The following is a 24,849-nucleotide window of genomic DNA, read 5'->3' on the forward strand; positions in this document are numbered from 1 at the left end:
GGTAAGGAGTCATTCCAATCCCGGGAGCGCAAAGACTTACCTTAGGGGGAAGAAAGGACAGGTATACACTCGCACACACACACATATCCATCCACACATACACAGACACAAGCAGACATTTGTAAAGGCAAAGAGTTTGGGCATTTTTTGGGCAGAGATGTCAGTCGGGGCGGATGTACAGAGGCAAAGATGAAGTTGAAAGACAGGTGAGGTATGAGCGGCGGCAAATTGAAATTAGAAATTAGCGGAGATTGAGGCCTGGCGGATAGCGAGAAGAAAGGATATGCTGAAGGGCAAGTTCCCATCTCCAGAGTTCTGACAGGTTGGTGTTAGTGGGAAGTATCCAGATAACCCGGACGGTGTAACACTGTGCCAAGATGTGCTGGCCGTGCACCAAGGCATGTTTAGCCACAGGGTGATCCTCATTACCAACAAACACTGTCTGCCTGTGTCCATTCATGCGAATGGACAGTTTGTTGCTGGTCATTCCCACATAGAACGCTTCACAGTGTAGGCAGGTCAGTTGGTATATATATATATATATATATATATATATATAGAGGGGCGGTTAGTAGACCCGCAACCGAGCGCCTCCCCAGGTGGCGGATAGGGGAATGCCTCCTAGATATAGGTGGTACCGAGGAAATGAATACTCGGGGTGGACCAAAACTACTAGTAGCGTCTGTTCCCACAGTGGGCGGCTACAAAAGGCGTCTGCTCCACATGTCAGTGGCGTCCTCAACCAACCTCCTGATCTGGAAAGTCAGGTTGTACTCGGCAGCATTCCATACATCCAACTACTAAACATCATGATGGCACAACGAGAAAAATCTCATTACCCCGGGCCCCAGTCAATAGACTGGGATTGTCGTGAGCATCGGATTCCGGGGGCTCACGGACATCATGAGAAGAATCGGAGCTTCTCAAACTCCCTCAAGACCAAACGCAAACACTACATCGGCACACTCAACGTGAACACACTGATGAAGACAGGGAAGATGAAACAACTGACAGACACTCTCGAAAAATTTCAAATCAAAATATGTGCACTGCAAGAAACACGATTCACAGACGAAGACCACTTCAACACGGAGAATTTCAGAATATACAAAGGAAAACCATCGAGACAACTGAAAAACCTAAGGCTTTTTGGCACAGGATTTGCAGTACACAGGTCCATCACGGACAGCATAATCGACTTTTCGTCACCAAACGAAAGAATCAGCACCATCACAGTGAAATCAGCCAATAAATCCTACACAATAATCAACGCACATGCACCGACTAATGACTACAACAGGAAAAACCCGGACGAAATTGATGACTTCTGGACGACAATGGAAGAAACTATCAGAAAAATTCCTGCGCATAGAGTCAAAATAATACTGGGAGACTTCAACGCCAAACTCGGAAAAGAAAAGATATACAGACATATCACAGGAAAACATACTCCACACAAGGACACCAAGAAAAACGGAAAACATCTGATAGACTTTTGCAAAAGCCACGACCTCGCCATTATGTCAACAAAATTCAAGAATCCAACACGAAAACTTACCACATGGAAATTCCCCAGCGAAAAGCAAGAACTACAAATCGACCACGTAATAGTGCAGAAAGACTCACAAAAAGAAATTTTGAACATAGACACCCGTAAAGGCTACTTCGACTCAGACCACCACCTACTACAGATCAGGATTCGTCTTTTGCCCAAAAAAAAGCTCCAGAAGAACAAAATTGTTAGACCAGATCCAGAATACGTTACTTTAAACCAGACACAAATATTACACAAAATTAAAATGGAGAAAACGACAGACTGGACACAACTTTCACGAAGAATCCGAGAGGCCATGAAACTAGCACAAGCACCACGAACACGGAAACACCGTTGGTGGAACCACACATGTGACCAAGCTATTGACCAACGAATCAGTGCATGGAAAAAATTTAGTAGCCATAAATCCCAAGAGAATTGGATGAACTTCTTGAAAACACAGAAGCAATCAAGCAAAATCATTCGCAGTGAAAAATGACAGTATGACAAACGGCGACTGACAGAGATCGAATCAGACTTCATGAAGAACAATACAAGAAACTTCTACAGAACGTTCAGAGAAAATATGACTGGATATCAACCACCCAACTTGTGTTTCAGAAGACCGGATGGAACCCTAGAAACCAATACCAAAAACAATTGTGACATTCTGGCAAAGTACTTTGAAAAACTGCTCAACACGGACCCCCCCCATGGAAGAAATGATGACAGAAACGAGCACATACAATCCAGATAGTGAACCTCCAACTCTAGAAGAAGTTAAAGAAATAATAAAGTCACTCAAGAATCGTAGAGCACCAGGAGAAGATGGCATCATCGCGGAAATCTGGAAGTTGCAAGACCCAGAACTCACCAAAGACATCCACAGGATCTTGGAAGACATCTGGAAGACCATGGAAATTCCTGGCGACTGGAAAACTGCCCTGATACACCCACTACACAAAAAAGGTGACAAGACTGACCCGAACAACTACAGAGGAATATCCCTACTACCGGTCACATACAAGATCCTCTCTAAAGCTTTACTGAACAGACTAGAATGCCAAACCGACCGCTTGATTGGGGAATACCAAGCAGGCTTCCGTAAAGGGCGGTCTTGTGCGGAACAAATTTGGAACCTGAAAATGATTTTACAACACAAACAGAACCTGATCATTACCTTTGTTGACTTCAAAAAGGCGTACGACTCTATCGAACGTAAAACTCTCTTCAAAATTCTAGCAGAATACAAAGTAGACAACAAAACACGGGCTATCATAGAGCAAACTTTAACCAACACGACCTCGAAAGTAAAGTTCTGTGGGGAACTATCAGAGCCCTTTGAAATTCGCACAGGTGTCCGACAAGGCGATGGCCTCTCACCTCTCCTTTTCAATCTGGTGTTAGATAAGGTCATAAAAGAATGGGAAACATCACAACAGGGGATAACCTTAGGAAACCTACAGATTAAATGCCTAGCTTTTGCAGACGATTTAGCGATTGTCACGAAAGGTATAAAGGAAACAAAAGACGCTATTGAAAAACTGCACGAAATCGCTTCCAAAACTGGACTACAGATCTCTTACGAAAAGACACAGTTTATGAGCACAAAGAAACTCTCATCTCTGAAAACAAAGTATGGCACGATTTACAAAACGGCAAACTTCAAATACCTCGGTGAAACACTACAAATGAGTGGACATAACAGAGACTCAAACGAAGAAAGAAAGACTAAACTGGACAAGGCATACAAAGTAGTGTGGAATCATTACAACAAGAAGTCTATCTCACAAAAAGCCAAATTATGCCATTACGACACGGTGGTGCTCTCCGAGGCACTATATGCAGCAGAGACCACACTAATCCTAGGGCATACACGTATCAGACAATTAGAAAAAGTAGAACGGAAAATACTTAGGAAAATATTTGGCGCAACTAACAACAATGGAATATGGATCAAGAAACCTACAGAGGAACTGTACAAACATACGGAGACAATCACAGAAAAGATTAGAAAACGCAGACTACAATTCTATGGACACCTATACAGAATGCCATCACACAGGCTGACCAAACAGATCTTTGGCTGGGTAACCACTAGAAACAACAAATGGGTGGCAGAGGTAGAAAACGACCTGAACCAGCTCAACATAACAGCAGACACAATAAACAACAGAATAAAGTTCAGAAACATCATTAAGAAAAGTAAACTACAAGAGATACAATGCGACAAACGAACAGGCATAAAATGGACCGAAGAACGCAAGCAAGATCACAGCCAGAAGATGAAAGAAATATGGACAACCAAAAAGGCAATCAAGATGAAGCCGAAGACACAAAGCCGACAAGAAGCATGGACAGAGGACCGGAAACAGAAACACAGTGAGCGAATGAGGGAAGTTTGGGCAGCAAGGAAGGCAGCAAAAGGAACTGGCCATGTAGTTTAGTCCAAATGCGCTCTTTAAGGGCAAAACACCAATAATAATAATAATAATAATAATAATAATATATATATATATATATATAAAAAGATGATGTGACTTACCAAACGAGAAAGCGCTGGCAGGTTGATACAAACACAAACATACACACAAAATTCAAGCCTTCGCAACAAACAGTTGTTTCATCAGGAAAGAGGGAAGGAGAGGGAAAGACAAAAGGACGTGGGTTTTAAGGGAGAGGGTAAGGAGTCATTCCAATCCCGGGAGTGCAAAGACTTACCTTAGGGGGAAAAAAGGACAGGTATACACTCGCATACACACACATATCCATCCGCACATACGGGCAGAGATGTCGGTCGAGGCGGAAGTACAAAGGCAAAGACGTTGTTGAATGACAGGTGAGGTATGAGTGGCGGCAACTTGAAATTAGCGGAGGTTGAGGCCTCGCGGGTAACGAGAAGAGAGGATATACTGAAGGGCAAGTTCCCATCTCCGGAGTTCTGACAGGTTGGTGTTAGTGGGAAGTATCCAGATAACCCGGACGGTGTAACACTGTGCCAAGATGTGCTGGCCGTGCACCAAGGCATGTTTAGCCACAGGGTGATCCTCATTACCAACAAACACTGTCTGCCTGTGTCCATTCATGCGAATGGACAGTTTGTTGCTGGCCATTCCCACATAGAATGCGTCACAGTGTAGGCAGGTCAGTTGGTAAATCACGTGGGTGCTTTCACACGTGGCTCTGCCTTTGATCGTGTACACCTTCCGGGTTACAGGACTCGAGTAGGTGGTGGTGAGAGGGTTACAAGGGTAGGAGCAAGAGGGTAGGGAAGGTGGTTTGGGGATTTCATAGGGATGAACTAAGAGGTTACGAAGGTTAGGTGGATGGCGGAAAGACACTCTTGGTGGAGTGGGCAGGATTTCATGAAGGATGGATCTCATTTCAGGGCAGGATTTGAGGAAGTCGTATCCCTGCTGGAGAGCCACATTCAGAGTCCGATCCAGTCCTGGAAAGTATCCTGTCACAAGTGGGGCACTTTTGGGGTTCTTCTGTGGGAGGTTTTGGGTTTGAGGGGATGAGGAAGTGGCTCTGGTTATTTGCTACTGTAAGGTTGGGAGGGTAGTTGCGGGATGCGAAAGCTGTTTTCAGGTGGTTGGTGTAATGGTTCAAGGATTCTGGACTGGAGCAGATTCGTTTGCCACGAAGACCTAGGCTGTAGGGAAGGGACCGTTTGATGTGGAATGGGTGGCAGCTGTCATAATGGAGGTACTGTTGTTTGTTGGTGGGTTTGATGTGGACGGATGTGTGAAGCTGGCCATTGGACAGATGGAGGTCAACGTCAAGGAAAGTGGCATGGAATATGGAGTAGGACCAGGTGAATCTGATGGAACCAAAGGAGTTGAGGTCGGAGAGGAAATTCTGGAGTTGTTCTTCACTGTGAGTCCAGATCATGAAGATGTCATCAATAAATCTGTACCAAATTTTGGGTTGGCAGGCCTGGGTAACCAAGAAGGCTTCCTCTAAGCGACCCATAAATAGGTTGGCGTACGAGGAGGCCATCCTGGTACCCATGGCTGTTCCCTTTAATTGTTGGTATGTCTGGCCTTCGAAAGTGAAGAAGTTGTGGGTCAGGATGAAGCTGGCTAAGGTAATGAGGAAAGAGGTTTTAGGTAGGGTGGCAGGTGATCGGCGTGAAAGGAAGTGCTCCATTGCAGCGAGGCCCTGGACGTGCGGAATATTTGTGTATAAGGAAGTGGCATCAATGGTTACAAGAATGGTTTCCGGGGGTAACAGATTGGGTAAGGATTCCAGGCGTTCGAGAAAGTGGTTAGTGTCTTTGATGAAGGATGGGAGACTGCATGTAATGGGTTGAAGGTGTTGATCTACGTAGGCAGAGATACATTCTGTGGGGGCTTGGTAACCAGCTACAATGGGGCCGCCGGGATGATTGGGTTTGTGAATTTTAGGAAGAAGGTAGAAGGTAGGGGTGCGGTGTGTTGGTGGGGTCAGGAGGTTGATGGAGTCAGGTGAAAGGTTTTGTAGGGTGCCTAAGGTTCTGAGGATTCCTTGAAGCTCTGCCTGGACATCAGGAATGGGATACCTTGGCAAACTTTGTATGTAGTGTTGTCTGAAAGCTGACGCAGTCCCTCAGCCACATACTCCTGACGATCAAGTACCACGGTCGTGGAACCCTTGTCCACCGGAAGAATGACGATGGATCAGTCAGCCATCAGATCATGGATAACCTGGGCTTCAGCAGTGGTGATGTTGGGAGTAGGATAAGGTTTTTTAAGAAGGTTTGAGAGGCAAGGCTGGAAATCAGAAATTCCTGGAAGCTTTGGAGAAGGTGATTTTGAGGAAGAGGAGGTGGGTACCACTGTGACGGAGGATGGAACTGTTCCAGTCAGGGTTCAATTTGGATAGTGTCTTGGGGAGTTGGATCATTAGGAGTAGGATTAGGGTCATTTTTCTTCGTGGCAAAGTGATATTTCCAGCAGAGACTACGAGTGTAGGACAGTAAATCTTTGACGAGGGCTGTTTGATTGAAACTGGGAGTGGGGCTGAAGGTGAGGCCTTTGGATAGGACAGAGGTTCGGATTGGGAGAGAGGTTTGGAGGAAAGGTTAACTACTGAACTAAGGTGTTGTGGTTCCAGATTGTGTTGATTGGAATTTTGAGGTTTTGGGGGGAGTGGAGCTGGAAGTGGGAGATTGAGTAGATGGGAGAGACTGGGTCTGTGTTCAATGAGAGGAGGTTGAGGTTTGCTGGAAAGGTTGTGAAGGGTGAGTGAGTTGCCTTTCCGGAGGTGGGAAACCAGGAGATTGGATAGTTTTTTGAGGTGGAGGGTGGCATGCTGTTCTAATTTGCGGTTGGCCTGTAGGAGAATGCTCTGAACAGCCGGTGTGGATGTGGGAGAGGAAAGATTGAGGACTTTTATTAAGGATAGGAGTTGACGGGTGTGTTCATTGGCTGAGTTGATGTGTAGGTGAAGGATTAGGTGGGTGAGGGCAATGGATTGTTCAGTTTGGAACTGGTATAGGGACTGATGGAAAGAAGGGTTACAGCCAGAGATGGGAACTTTAAGTGTGAGGCCTTTGGGGGTAATGCCAAATGTCAGACAAGCCTGGGAAAATAAAATATGGGAGCGTAATCTGGCTAGGGCGAAGGCATGTTTGCGGAGGGAATGTAAATAAAACTTAATGGGGTCGTTGTGGGGATGTTGTGAGGGTGACATGGTATTAGAAGGTGGAAAGTGTAACATGAGGCTGAAATGAAAATGAAAATAAAAATATATGGGGAGAGATAAAGGTGAACTAGAAAGCAACTGGAGATCTGGTGTGAAAAAAGGCGAAAAAGTGTTGGTAAAAGCTGAGCTATGTTGATCCTGTGGTGAACTTGAGTTGGTAAACAACGATGTGCAGAAATGTTAGGTTGTTGTGCTGCCGCCAAAACACGTTAAAGGGTGGAGAAATTCGGGAAAATTTCGAAAAAACTACGTGTAAATGTATTAAAAGGAGTGGTTTTGTGGTGGCAGATCATGAAAATGAGGCTAACAATTGTCTGACGAAGAAATAATGACGTTAAAACCTGTGGGAAGCGGCTAAAAATGATCAGTGATATGGGAAAAACGGAAATGGAAATAAAGCGAAAGTTATTAGAACTAGCCGAAATGGTTGTTTAATAGGTGAAAGGAACTGTTTGTGAACTGGAAACGGTGGATTTTATAGCAGCGGTAGTGTTGTAAGTGGAAAAATTTTTTTTTGGTTATGGTTTGGAAGTGGGTTACGTATTATTGAGTATATATAGGCGGGATAAAATTGTATGGTAGATTACGGTAAAAAGGAGAAGGTGAATACAAAGTGAAACTATTTGCAAAAACAGAAAGAGAAAATAAGATGACAGAAAAGATTTCGAAATGCAACAGTGACAATAGCAAACGTAAATGTTGGGTTCAAATTAATGATATGAATATTATATATGGAAACATTCCACGTGGGAAAAATATATCTAAAAACAAAGATGATGTGACTTACCAAACGAAAGCGCTGGCAGGTTGATAGACACTCAAACACAAACATACACACAAAATTCAAGCTTTCGCAACCAACGGTTGCTTCATGAGGAAAGAGGGAAGGAGAGGGAAAGACGAAAGGATGTGGGTTTTAAGGGAGAGGGTAAGGAGTCATTCCAATTCCGAGAGCGCAAAGACTTACCTTAGGGGGAAAAAAGGACAGGTATACACTCGCATACACAAACATTTCCATCCGCACATACACAGACACAAGCAGACATTTGTAAAGGCAAAGAGTCGCTGACTAGAGCGGAGCGCTCGCTGCTGTACGTTCGAGATGCCGCCCAAGATTAGCGGGAAGGCCGCCAAGAAGGCTGGCAAGGCGCAGAAGAACATTTCGAAGGGCGACAAGAAGAAGAAGCGCAAGAGGATGGAGAGCTATGCCATCTACATCTACAAGGTGCTGAAGCAGGTGCACCCTGACACGGGCATCTCGTCGAAGGCGATGAGCATGATGAACAGCTTCGTGAACGACATTTTCGAGCGCATTGCGGCCGAGGCGTCTCGCCTGGCGCACTACAACAAGCGCTCGACCATCACGTCCCGCGAGATCCAGACCGCCGTGCGGTTCTTCCTGCTTGGCGAGCTGGCCAAGCACGCCGTGAGCGAGGGCACGAGAGCGGTGACCAAGTACACGAGCTCCAAGTAAGGAGGTGGCTCTGGAAGGAAGGAGAAGGCCCCTCCGTTGCCGCCGGAGCGTTGTGGCGTAGGCGGGGAGGAGGCGAGAGCGGCGAACACAGTGCATAATAACAAAAAAAATCCTAGGCTAACGTTCTGTTCCATCAGTGATGGATTTCTGACACATGGCAAGCTCTTGTAGAATATACACATTCACCACCTTTTACACCCACTGAATGCAATAACTGCAAGTAGCAATGAATACAATACAACAATGTAACTATCGGCACCACATAACCACTGCGATGACTATGACATCATACAATCACTTATATATTTAACTATCAAAGAACCCCTCGAGGGAATATGGGGGATTTTGGCAGGAATATTCTTGTAATAAATTCCTTGAAACACAGTAAAACTTTGAAAATACTAGACCAAAGTGCAAAAAATACATCAATAAATAAGTACAGAATTCAGCACAATTACTACCATCCCTCACATATTAGCAGTACTAGGTATGTTTCCACTGTATGACGACTCAAACTGATGATTCGAATGATGCAGTAGTCTTCCAAAATCCTTCCTCTCCTAGAGTACTTATGACAGCTCTCTTTCTTTCCTACTGACACAGTGGTGCAACTGTTTTCACTTTGTCCCTCAAATCTACACTACTTAGGAAACTTAAGAACCTCACCCGTGTGCTGTTCATTCTGCCTTTATAATTTTGAAGGGGAGTCTCAACATTCTCAGCCAAGTGGAAGAGTTGGTTTGGCCATTACATTGAAATCTGACTTGTATTTCTTTCCTCGCCTCTACCAAAGCTGCCTTCAATTTTCCAATTAATTTATTATAATATGTTAAGGGGACCACACTATGGTTCAGGTCGAAAAAAATCAATTTTTGGTTTTCATCACATTTCGATAGATTAAGGTTTTATTTAAGTACTCTGAAAAGGATTTTGCTGATTTTTTTTTTTCGAGCATTTAAAGAACATTTTCCTACCATGTGTGTTTATGTGCCACACCCACTTTTCTGCATATATTTTATATCTTTATATCCCAACATTGCATGTTAGGGATTTTTTTTTACTCCCAAGTGTGTTGGCTATCCTTGGATTGCAACGGTCGGTATGCTTTTGTTTCTGCTGTTTGTAAACAACACACTTTCAAACACACGGTTAGTTTTGTTCAAGTGTGATTGCGAGTGGTTGTTACAGAAAACTTGCAGGTATACTATGGGCAGGCAAATAGCAGAAATAAAGAAAATCTGGAGGCAATGCAGAGAGATGTTTGGGCCAAATTCTTCCATAAGTCCTCTACTGATGATAAGCCATGTCATAGATTGTGATCATCAGGAGGAAATTCGTTGTGCAAATATAATAGGGCTCAGGCAACTGGAGAATCTTAATCTCAGATGCATTCTCTTCCTGCTGCTGTTATTACAGCAATTAAACCTATTTTCTGAGACTTGGCTCATCCGACCTTCTAATGTCTGCATGGGCAGACACAGAACCCAAATAAATGTTTCAACAGCATAATTTGGAACCACCTTCCTAAAACTGTACTTGTAGGCATGCATACAATGAAACTAGGAGTTCATGATGCTGTTTTTACATTCAATTGTGGTAATATTGGAAAGCGTTGGGTATTGAAAAAGCTGGGAATTAATCCTGGTGAAAATATGATCACCGAGCTGCAAGACTGCGATAAAATGAGGATAGCCGATGCAGACAGGTCTGCATCTAATATGGTCAAGAAAGCAAGACAAACATCCAGGAAGGTAAAAAAGAAGCTGGAAGACCTGCTGGAGGCCAAAGAAGGGCCATCTTATGCAGCAGGACAGTTTTAATTAACTGTAAGTAACAAATTTCAAAAGTTTTTTCTTTAAAGTCAATTTCCCACAAACTAAAATTTTCAGTACATATGTCCCACTATACTAGAAACTATCATAGATAAATGAGTGAAATATTCAGAGATTTTGCATAACATAAAAAGCCACCTCTGGTACTGCATTCATTAATATTCCCCCATTAGGAAGTTCACAAAAAAATATTTTCTGCAGAAAAAACTTAATATTTTTTTTTAATAAATTTAAAAAAAGTATTTCTTAAAAACTACAAAATAGATAGAGTAGATTTTAATAAAGTTGACTCTGTTAGCATCATGTAACATACAGTAAAAATATTAGGGTCCTGCATCCAATAGTATTTTCAGAAATGGGTCAAATACTTGCCTAAATTAACATGGCTTAGATAGGCAGGATGTGTTCCCCTTAAATTCCACTCTGTGTCTGCTGGGTCCACAAAGTGCAAAATATGGCTACACAAATAAAGATATAAAGTTTGTTACTTGTTCTATTGTTTCATCATTGCTTGAAATTTTCGCTCCAGTTACAGCCACTGTCTTTGTTTTACCATTCACGATTTCCATGTTGTACATTTCAGAACGTTTCAGAGTTTTTATGCCAAGCTGTAGAATCATCTTTACTTTCCACTACTAAGGTTCAGTTAAAACAACTTTGCAGCTGTGGTATCTCAGGTTTTCTCAGTGTGACTGATCCATGACATGTTTCCAGGGGTTACATATAACGAAAAAACTCGTTTTAACACCTGAATGAAGCAGCTAGGATGGTTGTTGAGATATTGTGCACAAAATGGAAAAAACAACAACTCAGCAGAACACTGGGAACCACATGATTGACTTTGAAATTTACTTTCAGATGAGCTGAGTGATAAGAGATCAGCCAGTCACAACCTTTCTCAGTCTCCGTGTAACCACTGTGTTGAGTAGTGGGGAGACGTGTAATATGGGTTGGAGAGGGAAAAGTGGAACACAGAGTGATTCATACTGATTGCACAGACCATGTACTAGCAAGCAATACTGCCTGCCCCCACCATAGAAATTTGACAATAGCAACGTTACACTATCCAAGTCAATAGGTCACCAGCTTATGACAATGTTGACTGGAATACACTGAAATTTTGTATGTAGCATATGAACAATACACAGGACAAAAGGTTATTTACAACTTGTACAGAAACCAGACTCCAGTTATAAGGGTTGAGGGATCCAAAAGAGAACTGGTGATCGAGAAGGGAATAAGACAGAGTTGTAACCTATCCCAGTGTTATTCAACCTGTATAGTGAGTAAGCTGATAAAGAAAACTAAGGAGAAATTTAGAAAGGGAAATAAAGTTCAAAGAAATAAAATCTTTGAGGTTTGCCAATGACACCGTAATTCTGTCAGAGAGCAGCGATCTTTGAAAAACAGATGAACCAACTGCACAGAATGTACTTGTAGTTGTATTAAATCTGCTAATGTTGAAGAAATTAGGTCAGTAAATGAAGCAGTAGAAGTAGTAAATGAAGTTTTTTTTTTTTTTTTTTTGGAAAAAAATATGACAAAAAAAGCAGAGTGGTTATAGCACAAAAAGTGTTACTGAAAAAGGAGGAATTGGTTAATATCTAATACAACTGTAAATGTTCAGAAGCATTTTTTGGAGGTATTCATCTGTACGGAAGTAAAACGTGGATGATAAACTATTCAGGTGTGAAGAGAATATAAGATTTCGAAATGTGGTGCTACAGAAAATCTTGAAGATTAGTTGGGCAAAAGAGTTAATTAAAATGAGGAAGCACTACATCACAGTTGGGGAAAAGAGAAATTTGTGGCACAATAGGACTAAAAGAAGAGATTCTTTGACAGAAAACATCCTGAGGCATGGGGGGAAAAGTGAGAGGTAAAAATCGTGCTGGGAGACCTAGACACGAATGTGGTCAGCTGGTTCAAACAGGTGTCAGCTGCAGTAGCTATGCAGAGGCAAAGATGTTTGCACAGGATAGATTTCCGTGGACACTCAAATCAAACATCTTCAGATGAAGACCACAACACCAAAACAGGTAATCTGTGAGATAATATTTTCAAATTGAAAGAATATTTTCTGTCTGGAAGTGAGCCACTAAGGTCATATGTGGTGTCAATTGACTCACACTTGCCACTAATTCACAACCTGTAGATTTTTACATTGACATCACAGCACATTTGCTCCTTTGTGCCATTTGTGGTTCACGAAATCAACTTATTTAAGCAAATTCAAGTAAGAGGAGTAGTCTTTGTAGTGCCAGTACATTTTAACCACTGTTTGAAAAATCATGCAATCCTCTGCAGCATACATTTTGAACTGGCTTATGCAAAGTGGAGGCTGTCGTGAAAAACCAGAGGTTTTGAAACCCTTTTCGCACAGAATCTACTGTGAACAACAGACACAGGAAAAAAAAGGCAGATTCTATATTACTAGAAGTCTGAAAAGCATTAGACATGTATACTATTTGTCAAATGTTTCCGCTCACCAGACTGATTTATAGTTTTGTGGTTAAAACAGGAATTTTGTTTTTAATATTCTATCGTATCCCCATTCTGATAATAAAACAATAAACATGTAAAGATTAAGCGCCTCTGTTGCTTATTTGACTGGTTGTTCACCCACACAGACACTGATGTGTATCCACAACAACACTGATGTGCCTTTACCTAAGATGGTTCCATTCGAGTAGGCCTCATTCCTTCAGCCAGCTGCGTAGCAATCAATTCACATTAGTTTACACTACAATGTGTGCATCTAGCAGTGTGCTTGTATACCCAAACAGCATCAGAGCGTATTACCTCCTAACAGGAGAAGCACTAGACCTGAATTGAAAAATGTGCGTTAGGAAGGCCATTATAGAAAGACAACAGCAACAACAGCAACAACAGTTGGCGTAGCCCAATCTACAATGGTGTACACGCTGTTGCAGTTCGAGCAAACTGGTGCTAAAGCGAGTGTGTCGCAATCTGGAAGACCTCCAAGTAACATCGTACAGGGAAGATCAGTTCATATGTGTAAAGAGTAAATGTCAAGAGGCCTCGTACTGCACCTGAAATTCACAAGAAGAGCTGGTAGCTCCAATTTCTGTCTCAACAGTGCAATGCTGTCACCATGAACAACGTTTAAAGCGGTGTACAGTAACAAAAAAACCTTTATTATGCAAACAGAATAACATGAAAGGATTGCAATGGGCACAGCAACATAAAACTTAAGAGTACGCAGCAATGGTACAAGGTGTTATTCATGGATGAATCTAAGTCTGAAGTATTTGAAAGGCATGTTGAACGTTTGTTCATTGACTTTGTGGTGAACGTATGAGGAGTAGTGTGTGACGTCAATCGTGAAGCGTGGTGGAGGGTTGGTCATGGTGTGGGGATAATGTGGCTGATAAAGTCCATAGTCTAATGAGAATTAATGGAACCTTAAAGAAGAAAAGACATCACGGGGTACTGATCAACAATGCAGTTCCACCTAGCAAGAGAGTTATTACTTGTGGGTTATTATGCAGCAGGACAGCAATACCAAACATGCTTCTAAATTGTGCAGAGGGTATGTCAGTAGAAAAGACAAATGTAGGGAACTGAAGAATATGATTTGGTGAAGTCAGTCACCTGACTTGATTCCATTTAACTCTTAAGGGATGAACTTGATGGGGAGATGAGAAAACAGAGGTCATTTTATGTTGAAGGTCTGTGGAATATTTTACAGATGCGTTGGGCTCCAATATCTGCAAAAACACTGCAAAATCTTATCTCCAGAATGCCAACAGTTTGTGCAACTGTTCTGAGGGGAAAGGATGGATGCGTAGAAGTGATTAAAATCTAAACCATTACTTAATGATAGAGAGAGAAAATATTTATTTTGTTGGTCTGTTTAGTGCTTATGACAAGTTCGTACTTTGAAACAAAGTATATAGCTTTTTTCATGGTGATGGAAAACTTTTGTCTGATAGTGTACTACACTGTAGACTGTTAAAAGGTCGAGTCATATGGAATAGTTTCTTAAATATGTGGTCTGATCATATAATCTTTGAACAATACAAGCCAGTGTGCAGCCCCGGATAGAAAATGTTCATCAGAGACAAAGGCAATGTCAGAAGTGTCCTTGGTAGGTGTTCTCCATGTCCAAATAGATCTGACGGATAGTACAGCCAGCGATCTGACATTCTTTGATGATACTGGTGTGTATGGGAAAAGTGCAGGGCCTTTCAGGATGACTTGGACAAAATTTGTTTTATGCAATGAATGGCAGCTTCCCATAAATCTGGATAGTTGGTTTAATGATTAAAGGGATGAAACTATGAGGTAATCTGCCCTCCTACCTGGAACGGACAAGTCAACAAAATTACACAGCAAAGAAGGGCCTAGTGCATGGAACCCAATAAAAGAAAACTCCAGGTCTACCAAATGTCAAAGCCTAGAGAAAAGAACAAGGAAGAATAAAAGGGCGGAAGGAAGAAAGGTGCCCCATTCATGGAGCTGCAGAGGTCTCCCAAAGGGGACATACCCCATCACTAACTAGAGGTACCCCAACAAACAATACTCAGAAAAGAGTAGTGACATGGACAGAGTGAGAGAAGCATAGGAAAATGGGAAACACCAAGTGAAACAGAACATGTGAGAAGGAGGAAGAAGAGCAAAAGAGCCAGTAGGGTGAGGGCTGAGGCACACCACCGAGCCCAAACAGCCACTGCCCAAATGGGGCAGAGGGGGCAACAGGACATCCTGCCAACCCCTCAATGGGCCAACAAGGCTAAAGTGCCCTCGCTTAGAGAGTGACAGAAACTTCTTTCAGGAACAAACTGTAAAACCAGGTGAACCACTGAGGCATCATCCATCAACACCAGAGATAGCGAGTCAGGAAGATTTTGAGCCCACTGCAGGGTGCCTAGATTAGGACGGTCCAGCAAAATGTGGACCATTGTCAAAGGGACAGTATGACAATGGGGCGGATCCTTGTGATCGAGCAGATGACCATGAGTCAGCCAAGTACGCACAACGTGGAGCTGGCACAGGACGATGGAGTCCTTGTGAGAAGCCGGCATGTAAGCTCTCCACAAATTCATGGTCTCCTTTTTCACCCATAATTTGTTCCACAAAGTAAGAGTGTGCCATTCCGTATTCCACATCCTTGGAACTTGACAGTGTAACGCCAACTGAAGGTCCGATTCCGGAATACTGATACCAAGAGGCAACTTGCTAGTAGCTAATTTGGCAATCCTTTCATTTCCTGGGATCCCAACGAGACCTGGTGTCCAGACAAAGACCACTGGGCATCCACATAGTATAATGGAAAGAAAGGGAACCCTGGATAGTCCTGACCAAAGAGATGGTAAGGGCAACATTGGTCAAGACCGCTCAAAGAGACATGACAGATGAGGAAGAACTCAACAAGTGCAGGAACAGATATGCTCAAGAAGCAACATAAATGGCTACCAGCTACACAGTGAAAACACTGCAGCCATCTGGCAAGGAGGGGCGTTTATTACACAGTGCATGAACACAAGCAAAGCCAGTATGATTGGCAACCACTAAATCATCAGTATAAACTACTTCTGAACCTCAAAACGTGCTGAGAATGGAGAATTGGTGGCAGAGGGACTCAGGATGAGCCGAGTTTTTCAGACCTTGTGACTGAACTGTGAATGAGAGATGCAACACAGAGTTGTATGTGAACAATTCCAAAGAAGTGGTAGAAGAGAAAGCTGGAGTTCAGAAAAAGTGGACCAGATGCAGATGGTGTTCGTAACCCCAGACCCGGTCTAGCATTGTGAGAGGTGGATCTCCTTATCTGGAAAGAGGAGACGATAGATGGGTGCTCCGGGGAGCAGTGGACACATATGCAAAAGTGATCAACTGTTCGTGGTGCAGAACCCACAATGGTTGAACCCCTACCTCCACTAGGAGGCTGGCCACTGGGCTAGTCCAAAAGGCATGAGTTGCCAGTCATAACCCACAATGGTGTATCAGGTCCAGCATCTGTAACATTGAAGGTGGCACCGAGCTGTATACAAGACTCCTGTAACTTGGATAGGACTTGGCCAATGGCATGTAGAGGTGTATCAGAGTAGAACAATCTGCACCCCAGCTGGTGTTGCTGAGGCTTCGAAGAGCATAGAGGTTTGACCAACATGTCAATTTTTGTTAACGAAGATGGGGAAGCCGTGCAACTGGGCATCAGGGACCAGTCCCAAAAATAATGAGAATTCACCCTTTCAGGGCCTTAGAGGTACAGATCTAGATGGGTTTGGACTACAGCACTGGCAGGAATGCAACCATAATATTGGCAGCCAAAAAATGGAAGCCATGAGTGAGAGCCCAAGACTGCACACAGTATATTTGACACTGCAGTCTGTGTTCAGCAACACTCATTACAGATGAACAAAAAGTAAATGCAGAAGTCATCAGTATACAAAGAGGGTGACACTGTAGGTTTTGCAGCTGCCACCAGACAATTGATAGCCACAAAACAGAGTACGACATTCAAAACAGAACCCTGCAGAACTTCATTCTATTGCAGATGCAAGGTGCTAAGTGAGCTGCCAATCTGTACCTGAAAAGTGTGACATGAAAGAATAAAAATCAGGAATGGGCCACAGAGGTTTCACTCATGTATGGGTGGGAAGGATGTGGTGGTGGTGTGTGGTATCACAAGCTTTATGAAGATTGCAGAAGACTGCAACAAGATACTAACACCAGGCAAAATCCATTCAGATAGCAGACTCCATGTGGCTAAATTATCTGCAGTAAATGGCCTCAGCAAAAACCACCATGGGTTCAAGCCAAAAGGTCCCAGGATTCAAAGATACTTTCAAGTAAATTGCAGAGGACATTTCTTAAACTGATCAGATGATAGCTGTTCATCTGAAGAGGTGGTTTACCGGATTTAAAAACTGGAATAATACACCTTCTTGCCTCTGGGAAGGCAATTTCCCCTCACTCCAGAGATGGTTAAGAAGGGCAAGTATATGACATCGGCTAACCACTGGTAAGTGTTGAAGCACTTGATTTTGCACCCAACCTGGTCCAGGAGCTATGTTGGGGCAGAGAGCAAGGATGCTGCTGAATTCCCACTTGCTAAATGGGGTGTTATAAGGCTCCAGGTGGGAGAGAACCAAAGATAATGGGAGTTATTTCAGATAGCGTTTAAGAAGACGTAATATAGACAGATAGTAAATGACACTGAGGCCTGGGTGAAATGCCACAAAATGCACAACGATTGGGTCTGGGCTGGTGGTGATAACACTATTCAGAGAAATTCCCGGGACACCTGTAGGAATATGGCAGCCAAAAATGTACCTGATCTCTGTCCATACATCAAAGAGCAAGTGTGCGGCCCTATGGCGGCAACATACTGTTCCAACAAATTTATTTGTGGCATTTAAGAAAATAATGAGCCTGAGCATGAGACCATTTAAAGGCTAGGGGTCGGTCGAGAGATGGATACCATTTCTAGCATTGGAGGGCACGGCAGCAGTCTTTAATAACTGCAGTAATTTTGAGGGTTAACCAAGGGACAGTCTTCCGCCGAGGAAGAAGGACTTGTTGAAGCAGCTGCCAAAAGGATGGCGATGGTCATACCCTGTACGGACTCATCAGTGCTGTCGTATGGTGGACCTGTGGAAATGGCAGCCAAGGAAAAGGCATCCCAATCATAATGTCATGAACTCCCCACTGAATGGAGGGAGGAATCCAGGGCTACAGATGGAAAGATCAATGGCTGAGAAAGTGCCACATGCCACACTAATGTCTGTGGTGGTTCCAGTGTTGAGGAGGTTATGGGCATTAAAATCCCCAAGGAGAAGGAAGGGAGGCAGCTGTCGAAGGAGGGCAAGAGGAGCTGGAAGCATAGGCCAGTCTGGGGAGAGATAAAGATTACATATCATTACTGCAGAATCTAAATGGATCTGAATGGCCACTGCTTCCAAAGCAGTATGAAGAGGAACCCACTAACTAACAATGTCCAACTCAAAGTAACAGGATTCTTGTCCTGGAGACGCCAAGAATGGGGATCGTAGAGGGAGCCCAGTGCCTGGCTGAGGAGAAGGGGCAGCTTCACGAGGGGAGGGAACAGGAACTTCCAGGGAGGAGGAAAGAGGAGGGATAGGAAGGAGGTAAGGAGGAAAGGACACAACTGAAGCAAAGGTAGATGTTAAAGATACTGGGTGGAGACAGTCGAATTTCTGCCGGGCCTCAGAGTGGAATAGATGCTCGAGAGTGTTGAATTGCTGAACAGTTCACACACTTGGGCAACGGGGTGCAAGGAATCTCCACATGGAGAGGGCAGCTGCAATCACTACAATAAATATGATTCGCATCACATTACGAAGACGTGACCAAAACTGAGACACCAGAAACAGGACGTGGGAGGTGCTTCATGTTCCAATGATAAACCATTGGCTTTTTCAGAAAGGGTATCCCTCTCAAAAGCCACGATGAAAGCACTGTTATCAATGCAATTGTCCTTATGACCTCTCTGGACTAGCTAGATGAAATGAATGGTATACGGTGTCAGATTAGTCCTGAGTTCCTCATCAGATTGTAGATGAGGTTCCTGTGGAAGATAATGTCCTGGGTAACATTTAAGGAATGTTGAGGAGTAATGCTCACTGGCAAGTGTCCTAAGTGCTCACAAGAACAAAGGGAAGCCAACTGACTGGGAGAGGGGGTCTTAATCAGTAAGGAAACAGATTGTATCTTATGGAGTGAGTGAACTTCACCAAACTTATTTTCAACATGTTCTTTTAAAAAAATAAATAAATAAATAAAATAAAAAATATTGCAGTTTGGCAGCGGTGAGACTCTCCCCTTCTGTCCTGAAACAAACCAAGTAATGGGGAAAGGATTTTGTCCCAAACTTTCATATCTAGGCCTCCTTCCAGGAGGTGGCCAGGGAGCTGAAGGCCGAGGAAGCAGAGAGAGAACATCTAGAAGTGTTGATCTTAACATGGTTTATGTACAGAGCGTCTCCCCTGGTATCAGCCACTTCAATCAGGAGCTCGCCTCATGAACACCACCCAGCTGCAGCAAGGGCCGCCTGGCAAGATGGTCATTGCTGGGAGTTCCGATGCCCCAAAAAAATGAGTAACTACTCCTAGTCATACACGAGGCAGTGACAGCTCAGGTACCACAAATGTGACTCCTGTGTTGCAAGGGGCTCAGGCAGATGGGTACCTAACAGCCCCAACACACAGACTGCTGTGCTGGTGACCTAGCTGGCCCCAAATGCTGACACTATGGAAACAACTCAGAAAGGGAGGTCAATCCCCAGAGGACCAGAAGAAGCAGAAAAAAGGGGGAGAGTGGAGATACAAAACAAGACCATAAAGAAACAGTGGAACTGAAGAAATAGCTGGGTCATCATAAAGGAAAACACTGAGTAGAAAGATGGGACACAGGAGGAGGATGAGCCAGGGTGGGAAGAAGAGGGTATGAGGAAGGGAATTCAGTCTGACAGAGAAGAGAGGCTGAAACAGCTTGGGGCCCCGTGCACACCAAAAACGTACCCTCAAAAGAGCTGTGAACCTCCTAGGGGACGAGTAAATTGTGTTCAGAGTCCATGTCTGCCACTAGAAATGTCTTAAAATTTAAAATCTGATTCTGAAATCTCCGTCTTACCACTATATAATCATTCACGTGTCTTCCATGTATGTAGCCTTCTTCCATTAATCTTATATGAAGTGTTAGCGATGATTAAATTATGCTCTGCGCAAAATTTTACCAGGCGACCTCTTCTTTCTTTCCTTTCCCAAAATTTTACCAGGCGACTTCCTCTTTCCTTTCCCACAGTCAATATCCTTCCTTCTCTTCCTTTTCCTAATATCAAATTCCAGTACCCCACCACAATAAAATTTTCGTCTTCCTTAACTATATGAATAATTTCCTTTATCTCATCATACAATTCTTCAATCTCTCCGTCATCTGCAGAGCTAGTTGGCATATAATATTGTACTAGTGTGGTGGGTGTGGGCTTCATGTTCATCTTGGCTACAACAATGTGTTCACTACGCTATTCATAGTAGCTTACCTGCATTCCTAATTTCTTATTCGTTATTAAACTACTCCTGCTTTACCCCTATTTCATTTTGTATTTATAATCCTGTATTCACCTCACCATAAGTCCTGTTCCTCCTGCCACCAAACTTCACAAATACCCACTATATCTACCCTTTCCAGGTCTGTTTTTAAATTTTCTAACATACCTAACTGATTAAGGGATCTAACATTCCGTGCTTCGATCAGCAAAATGCAAGTTTAGTTTGCTTTGAGTAGTCACACTCGGAAATACGAATTGGGGACTATTTTACCTGTGAAATATTTTACCTAAGAGGATGCCATCACCATTTAACCATATAGCACAGCTGCATGGCTTCAGGAAAAATTACGACTGTAGTTTCACCTTGCTTTCAGCAGTTCGTAGTACCAGCACAACATGGCTAGTTTGGTTGATGTTACTAGATCAGATCAGTCAATAATCTAGACAGTTGCCCCTAGAACAACTGAAAAGACTGCTGCCCCTCTTCAGGAACCACACATTTGTCTGGCCTTGCAACAAATATCCCACTGTTGTGATTGCACCTATGGTACAGCTATCTGTATTGCTAAGGCACGTAAACCAACCCACCAATAGTGAGGGGGTAACAGGTTTAGCCATAGCATAGCTTCTTGTTAATATTAGAACAACATCTAATTCACTTTTTACTATAGAATCTAATGCTCTAAGGTAAATTCAGAAAACTTACAGCCAATAGACAAGTCTCTGACTGATGTTTTGATGCATGCTATGTAAATCAAACAAACAATGGAAAATCTAGGATGGAATAACAATATTACGAAAAGAATAGATCGCTACTCACCGTACAGAAAAAATGCTGAGTTGCAGACAGGCACAATGAGAAGGCTGGGACACATTTTAGCTTCAACTTAAAGGTCTTCTTCTGAAGTAGAAAACACACATACATTCAAGATCCATACAAGCACATTGTGTACACACATGCCCACTATATCTGGCTGTCCTGTCCAGACTTGATTCGGAATCGTGCATGACTGGAGCAGCAATCTGGTGATGGGGTTAAGCAGGGGGGCACGGGGCAGGTAGCAGGAAGGGTATACAGGCAGGGTGGTGTGGGGGAAGGTATAGAGTTGCCTGTGGGAGCGTGCAGCGAGATGGTGAGAACAGGGTAGGGCTACTAGGTGCAGTCGGGGGTTCTGTGGAACAGGGATAAGATAAGTACAGAAGGGGAATGCTCCAGATTGTGCAGGCTGCGAAGTAGTCACTGAAGTGAAGCACATTACGTCAGACAGCAACTAGGTGGTCCAGCTGTCTCTTAGCCACAGTCTGTTTGTGGCCATTCATGCGAACAGACAGCTTGTTTGTTGTCATGGTTGCAGTTCAGTTTGTAGGTCAATGATTACTTTCACAGGTAGCCCAGCCCTTTGATGGGGTAGGAGATGCTTATAACTGGTCAGGAGTAGGTGGTGGTAGGAGGCTTATTCCACTACCCAGTAAACCTATGCAATATCCTCATCCATCTCTACAGCACCTCTGTTCCTAACTCGTTGCCTCATGGCTCATATGCCTGCAAAAGACCTAGATGCAAGATCTGTCCCATATATCCTCCCACCACCTCCGGTCACAAGCATCATCTATCCCTGTGAAAGCAGCGAGTTACCAACTACACTGCAAACACTGTGCAGCTTTCTATGTGGGCATGATGAGTACAAGCTGCCTGTCCAAATGAATGGTCAATGACAAAGTGTGGCCTAGAGACAGCTGGACTACCCAGTTGTTGAACATGCTAGTTAATACAATGTGTTTCACTTCAATGACTGCTTCATAGCCTGCCCCATCTGGATCCTTACTACCGACACCAGCTTTTCTGAATTGCACAGGTGGGAATTCTTCCTGCAAAATATTCTATGTTTTTGTAACCGTCCTAGCCTCAACCTTCACTAGACCCACTTACCTGTCCCACTCCTTGCTCCTGCACTATACAGCCTTCTATTTGACCAATATAGTCACTAATCCTCTTCTCTTCTCTCCTTTTCTGCTCCCCTCCCCTCGAACCCCCCCCCTTTCCCCACTGGGCCCCACCACCAAACCTCAAGACTGCACCTAGCAGCCCTACATTGGCCCTCCTCACTCCCACAAGCAGCTCCACCCTACTATTCCCCCTCCCCCACCCCATGCTGCCTCCTTATCCCCACCACCAGATTGCTACATTCATCAGCAACAGTTATGACTCAGTCTGGCCACAGCTGCTGGAGACAGTGGTTATGCTTGTGATGTCTGTTGTGCTTGTATGAATTTTTTTTTTTTTTTTTTGTTTTTTTTTTTTTTTTTTACTTCTGGAGGCCTTTTGACCGAAAGCTAAAACATATGGCAGACTTTTTGTTGTGTCTTCCTGTGACTCAGTGTTTCTCTATATGGTGAGTAGCAATCTATCCTTTTCACTATAATGTTATGCAAATAAATCACACATATAAGTGCAAGGAGGTTCAACTACGTAACTCTGACCTGACCTACCTGATCCAAATCCATACAAGCTGCTGACACAACTGCTCTCATTCAGTCACCTTACAGAGAGTACTGCCAACATTGCCCTGCTGAGGCCAATGACCATTCTTATTTTTTGCCTCTTTTTCAGTATCGATCATTTCCAATTTATGAGTATTTCGGCTACATTGTTCCTCACACCAAAGTGGTCTATGACTATTTGAGCTATCCGTGATGGTGTATGCCCACTCTCCCCTGTTACCTTGGTTGATGTTATACTCACACTTGAGCTGTACTCCACTATGGGCTACAGTTTTCCAGTATAATACCAACGAATCACGACACACCATTTCTTTTGCCTAAAACTGAGTTTATGTGATCATTCCACACATTTCTCCCAGGTTTTTTCCACCATTATTCACTTCCAGTCTATGTCTTAAATTTTTACACATTTGGAGCCCATCTATAAACTGGATGGATATTACAGAATTTTTGTTTTCATAGATAACTATTTCATCATCAAAAGGTGGAACTGCAGCCAATGCTATTCACTAGGACACTTATTTATAACTGGAGTCATCATGATCACATCACTCAAAGCTGTTTGTGTGCATGTGGGCTCTACACTCAGGAACACCTCCATTCGATTGCAGACTTGCCGAAATCTTTTGCATTACTGTAGTGCACTTTCTTGGACATACGTCACTAACACTACATTGAGACCTTTTCAAAAGTCTAGACACAATTAAAATCCTTACCAATTGTTACTTGTATCGAATGCTAAATTAGATTATCCCATTTGAAGAGTACAACTGGATTTGGCACGACTATTTTCAAATGCTTATTCGTCACTGGACATGAAATAGTTGATAAGGGAAAGTATAAGAAAATAAATGTGTTTTGTTACGTAAACTGCATCACTGTTTGGGTTTTTCATCAAGTGGACTGGATGAAGGAGATCAAAGGAATTCAGAGTGATAAATTTAAAAATTAATATTTCTTACAGATTGTGAAATGTTGATGCTACTTTCAGGTATGTGAGAATTATAAGGGAAAAATAAATAACCATACTAAGATATACTACTTATTTCCCCTTCATTCCACCAACAATTATATCTATGTTTCTCACTGTAGTTCCTAAGCATTTCCACAACACACTACATTATATTTGAAATGGACTTTTACAAGCATAGCAGTGCGCCTCTAAAGTTCCTATAGTATTTTTTTTATTATTATTATTTTACAAGATGCTCGTCACTGGTGCCCGATACAAAAAGTAATTGTAACAGAAATAATTGCATCAATTTAAGAGCGTTCAGTACTTCGAAAGTAAAATACAAAGACTGTACGAAAATTTTGTAATGTGAATAGCAGTCATTAAAAACTGCGACGTAATACAAAAGGTAAAGGCGTTCATGATCCATTTGTTTCATCGTTGTTATGCTATTACACAGTAGATTGCCTTTTTACTATTGTCATGACTTCCTCTGACCACTTAAATATTCGATACAGTAAACAGCAGTTAACCGATTCGTTTGAAAAATTGATTCAACAAAGGCGAATTAACGAGAAAACTTACGTTTTCTGAAAGCTTCAACACTCGCCTAAATTCAAGCATTTGTGGATTAAGGCAGACCAAAACTTATCACCACTCGTTTTCCCACATGAATTTTCCGCCACTAATAAACAATATGATCATCTATATCAAAACAACACGATGATCTTTGGTTAAGGCCCGTCTATACGTCACAATCTGTCTGCGCAAGTCTTTATGCACATACCATCTGCGCAGACAGATCGTTACGTGTGCATGACGGAGTAT

General features: G+C 42.9%; 1 protein-coding gene across 2 annotated transcripts in view; it reads right to left on the minus strand.

Annotated features, from left to right (window-relative positions):
- Positions 1 to 24,748, minus strand: part of LOC124551147 — an 86,013-nt gene extending 61,265 nt beyond the window's left edge. For both annotated transcript variants that reach the window (XM_047126112.1, XM_047126111.1), the window contains exon 1: positions 24,607 to 24,748. The gene's annotated coding sequence lies outside the window, so the exon portion shown is untranslated. The remainder of the gene's footprint in view (positions 1 to 24,606) is intronic.
- Positions 24,749 to 24,849: the final 101 nt, after the last annotated feature.

The sequence above is a fragment of the Schistocerca americana genome, chromosome 9, assembly GCF_021461395.2.
Source record: "Schistocerca americana isolate TAMUIC-IGC-003095 chromosome 9, iqSchAmer2.1, whole genome shotgun sequence".
Lineage (NCBI taxonomy): Eukaryota > Metazoa > Arthropoda > Insecta > Orthoptera > Acrididae > Schistocerca > Schistocerca americana.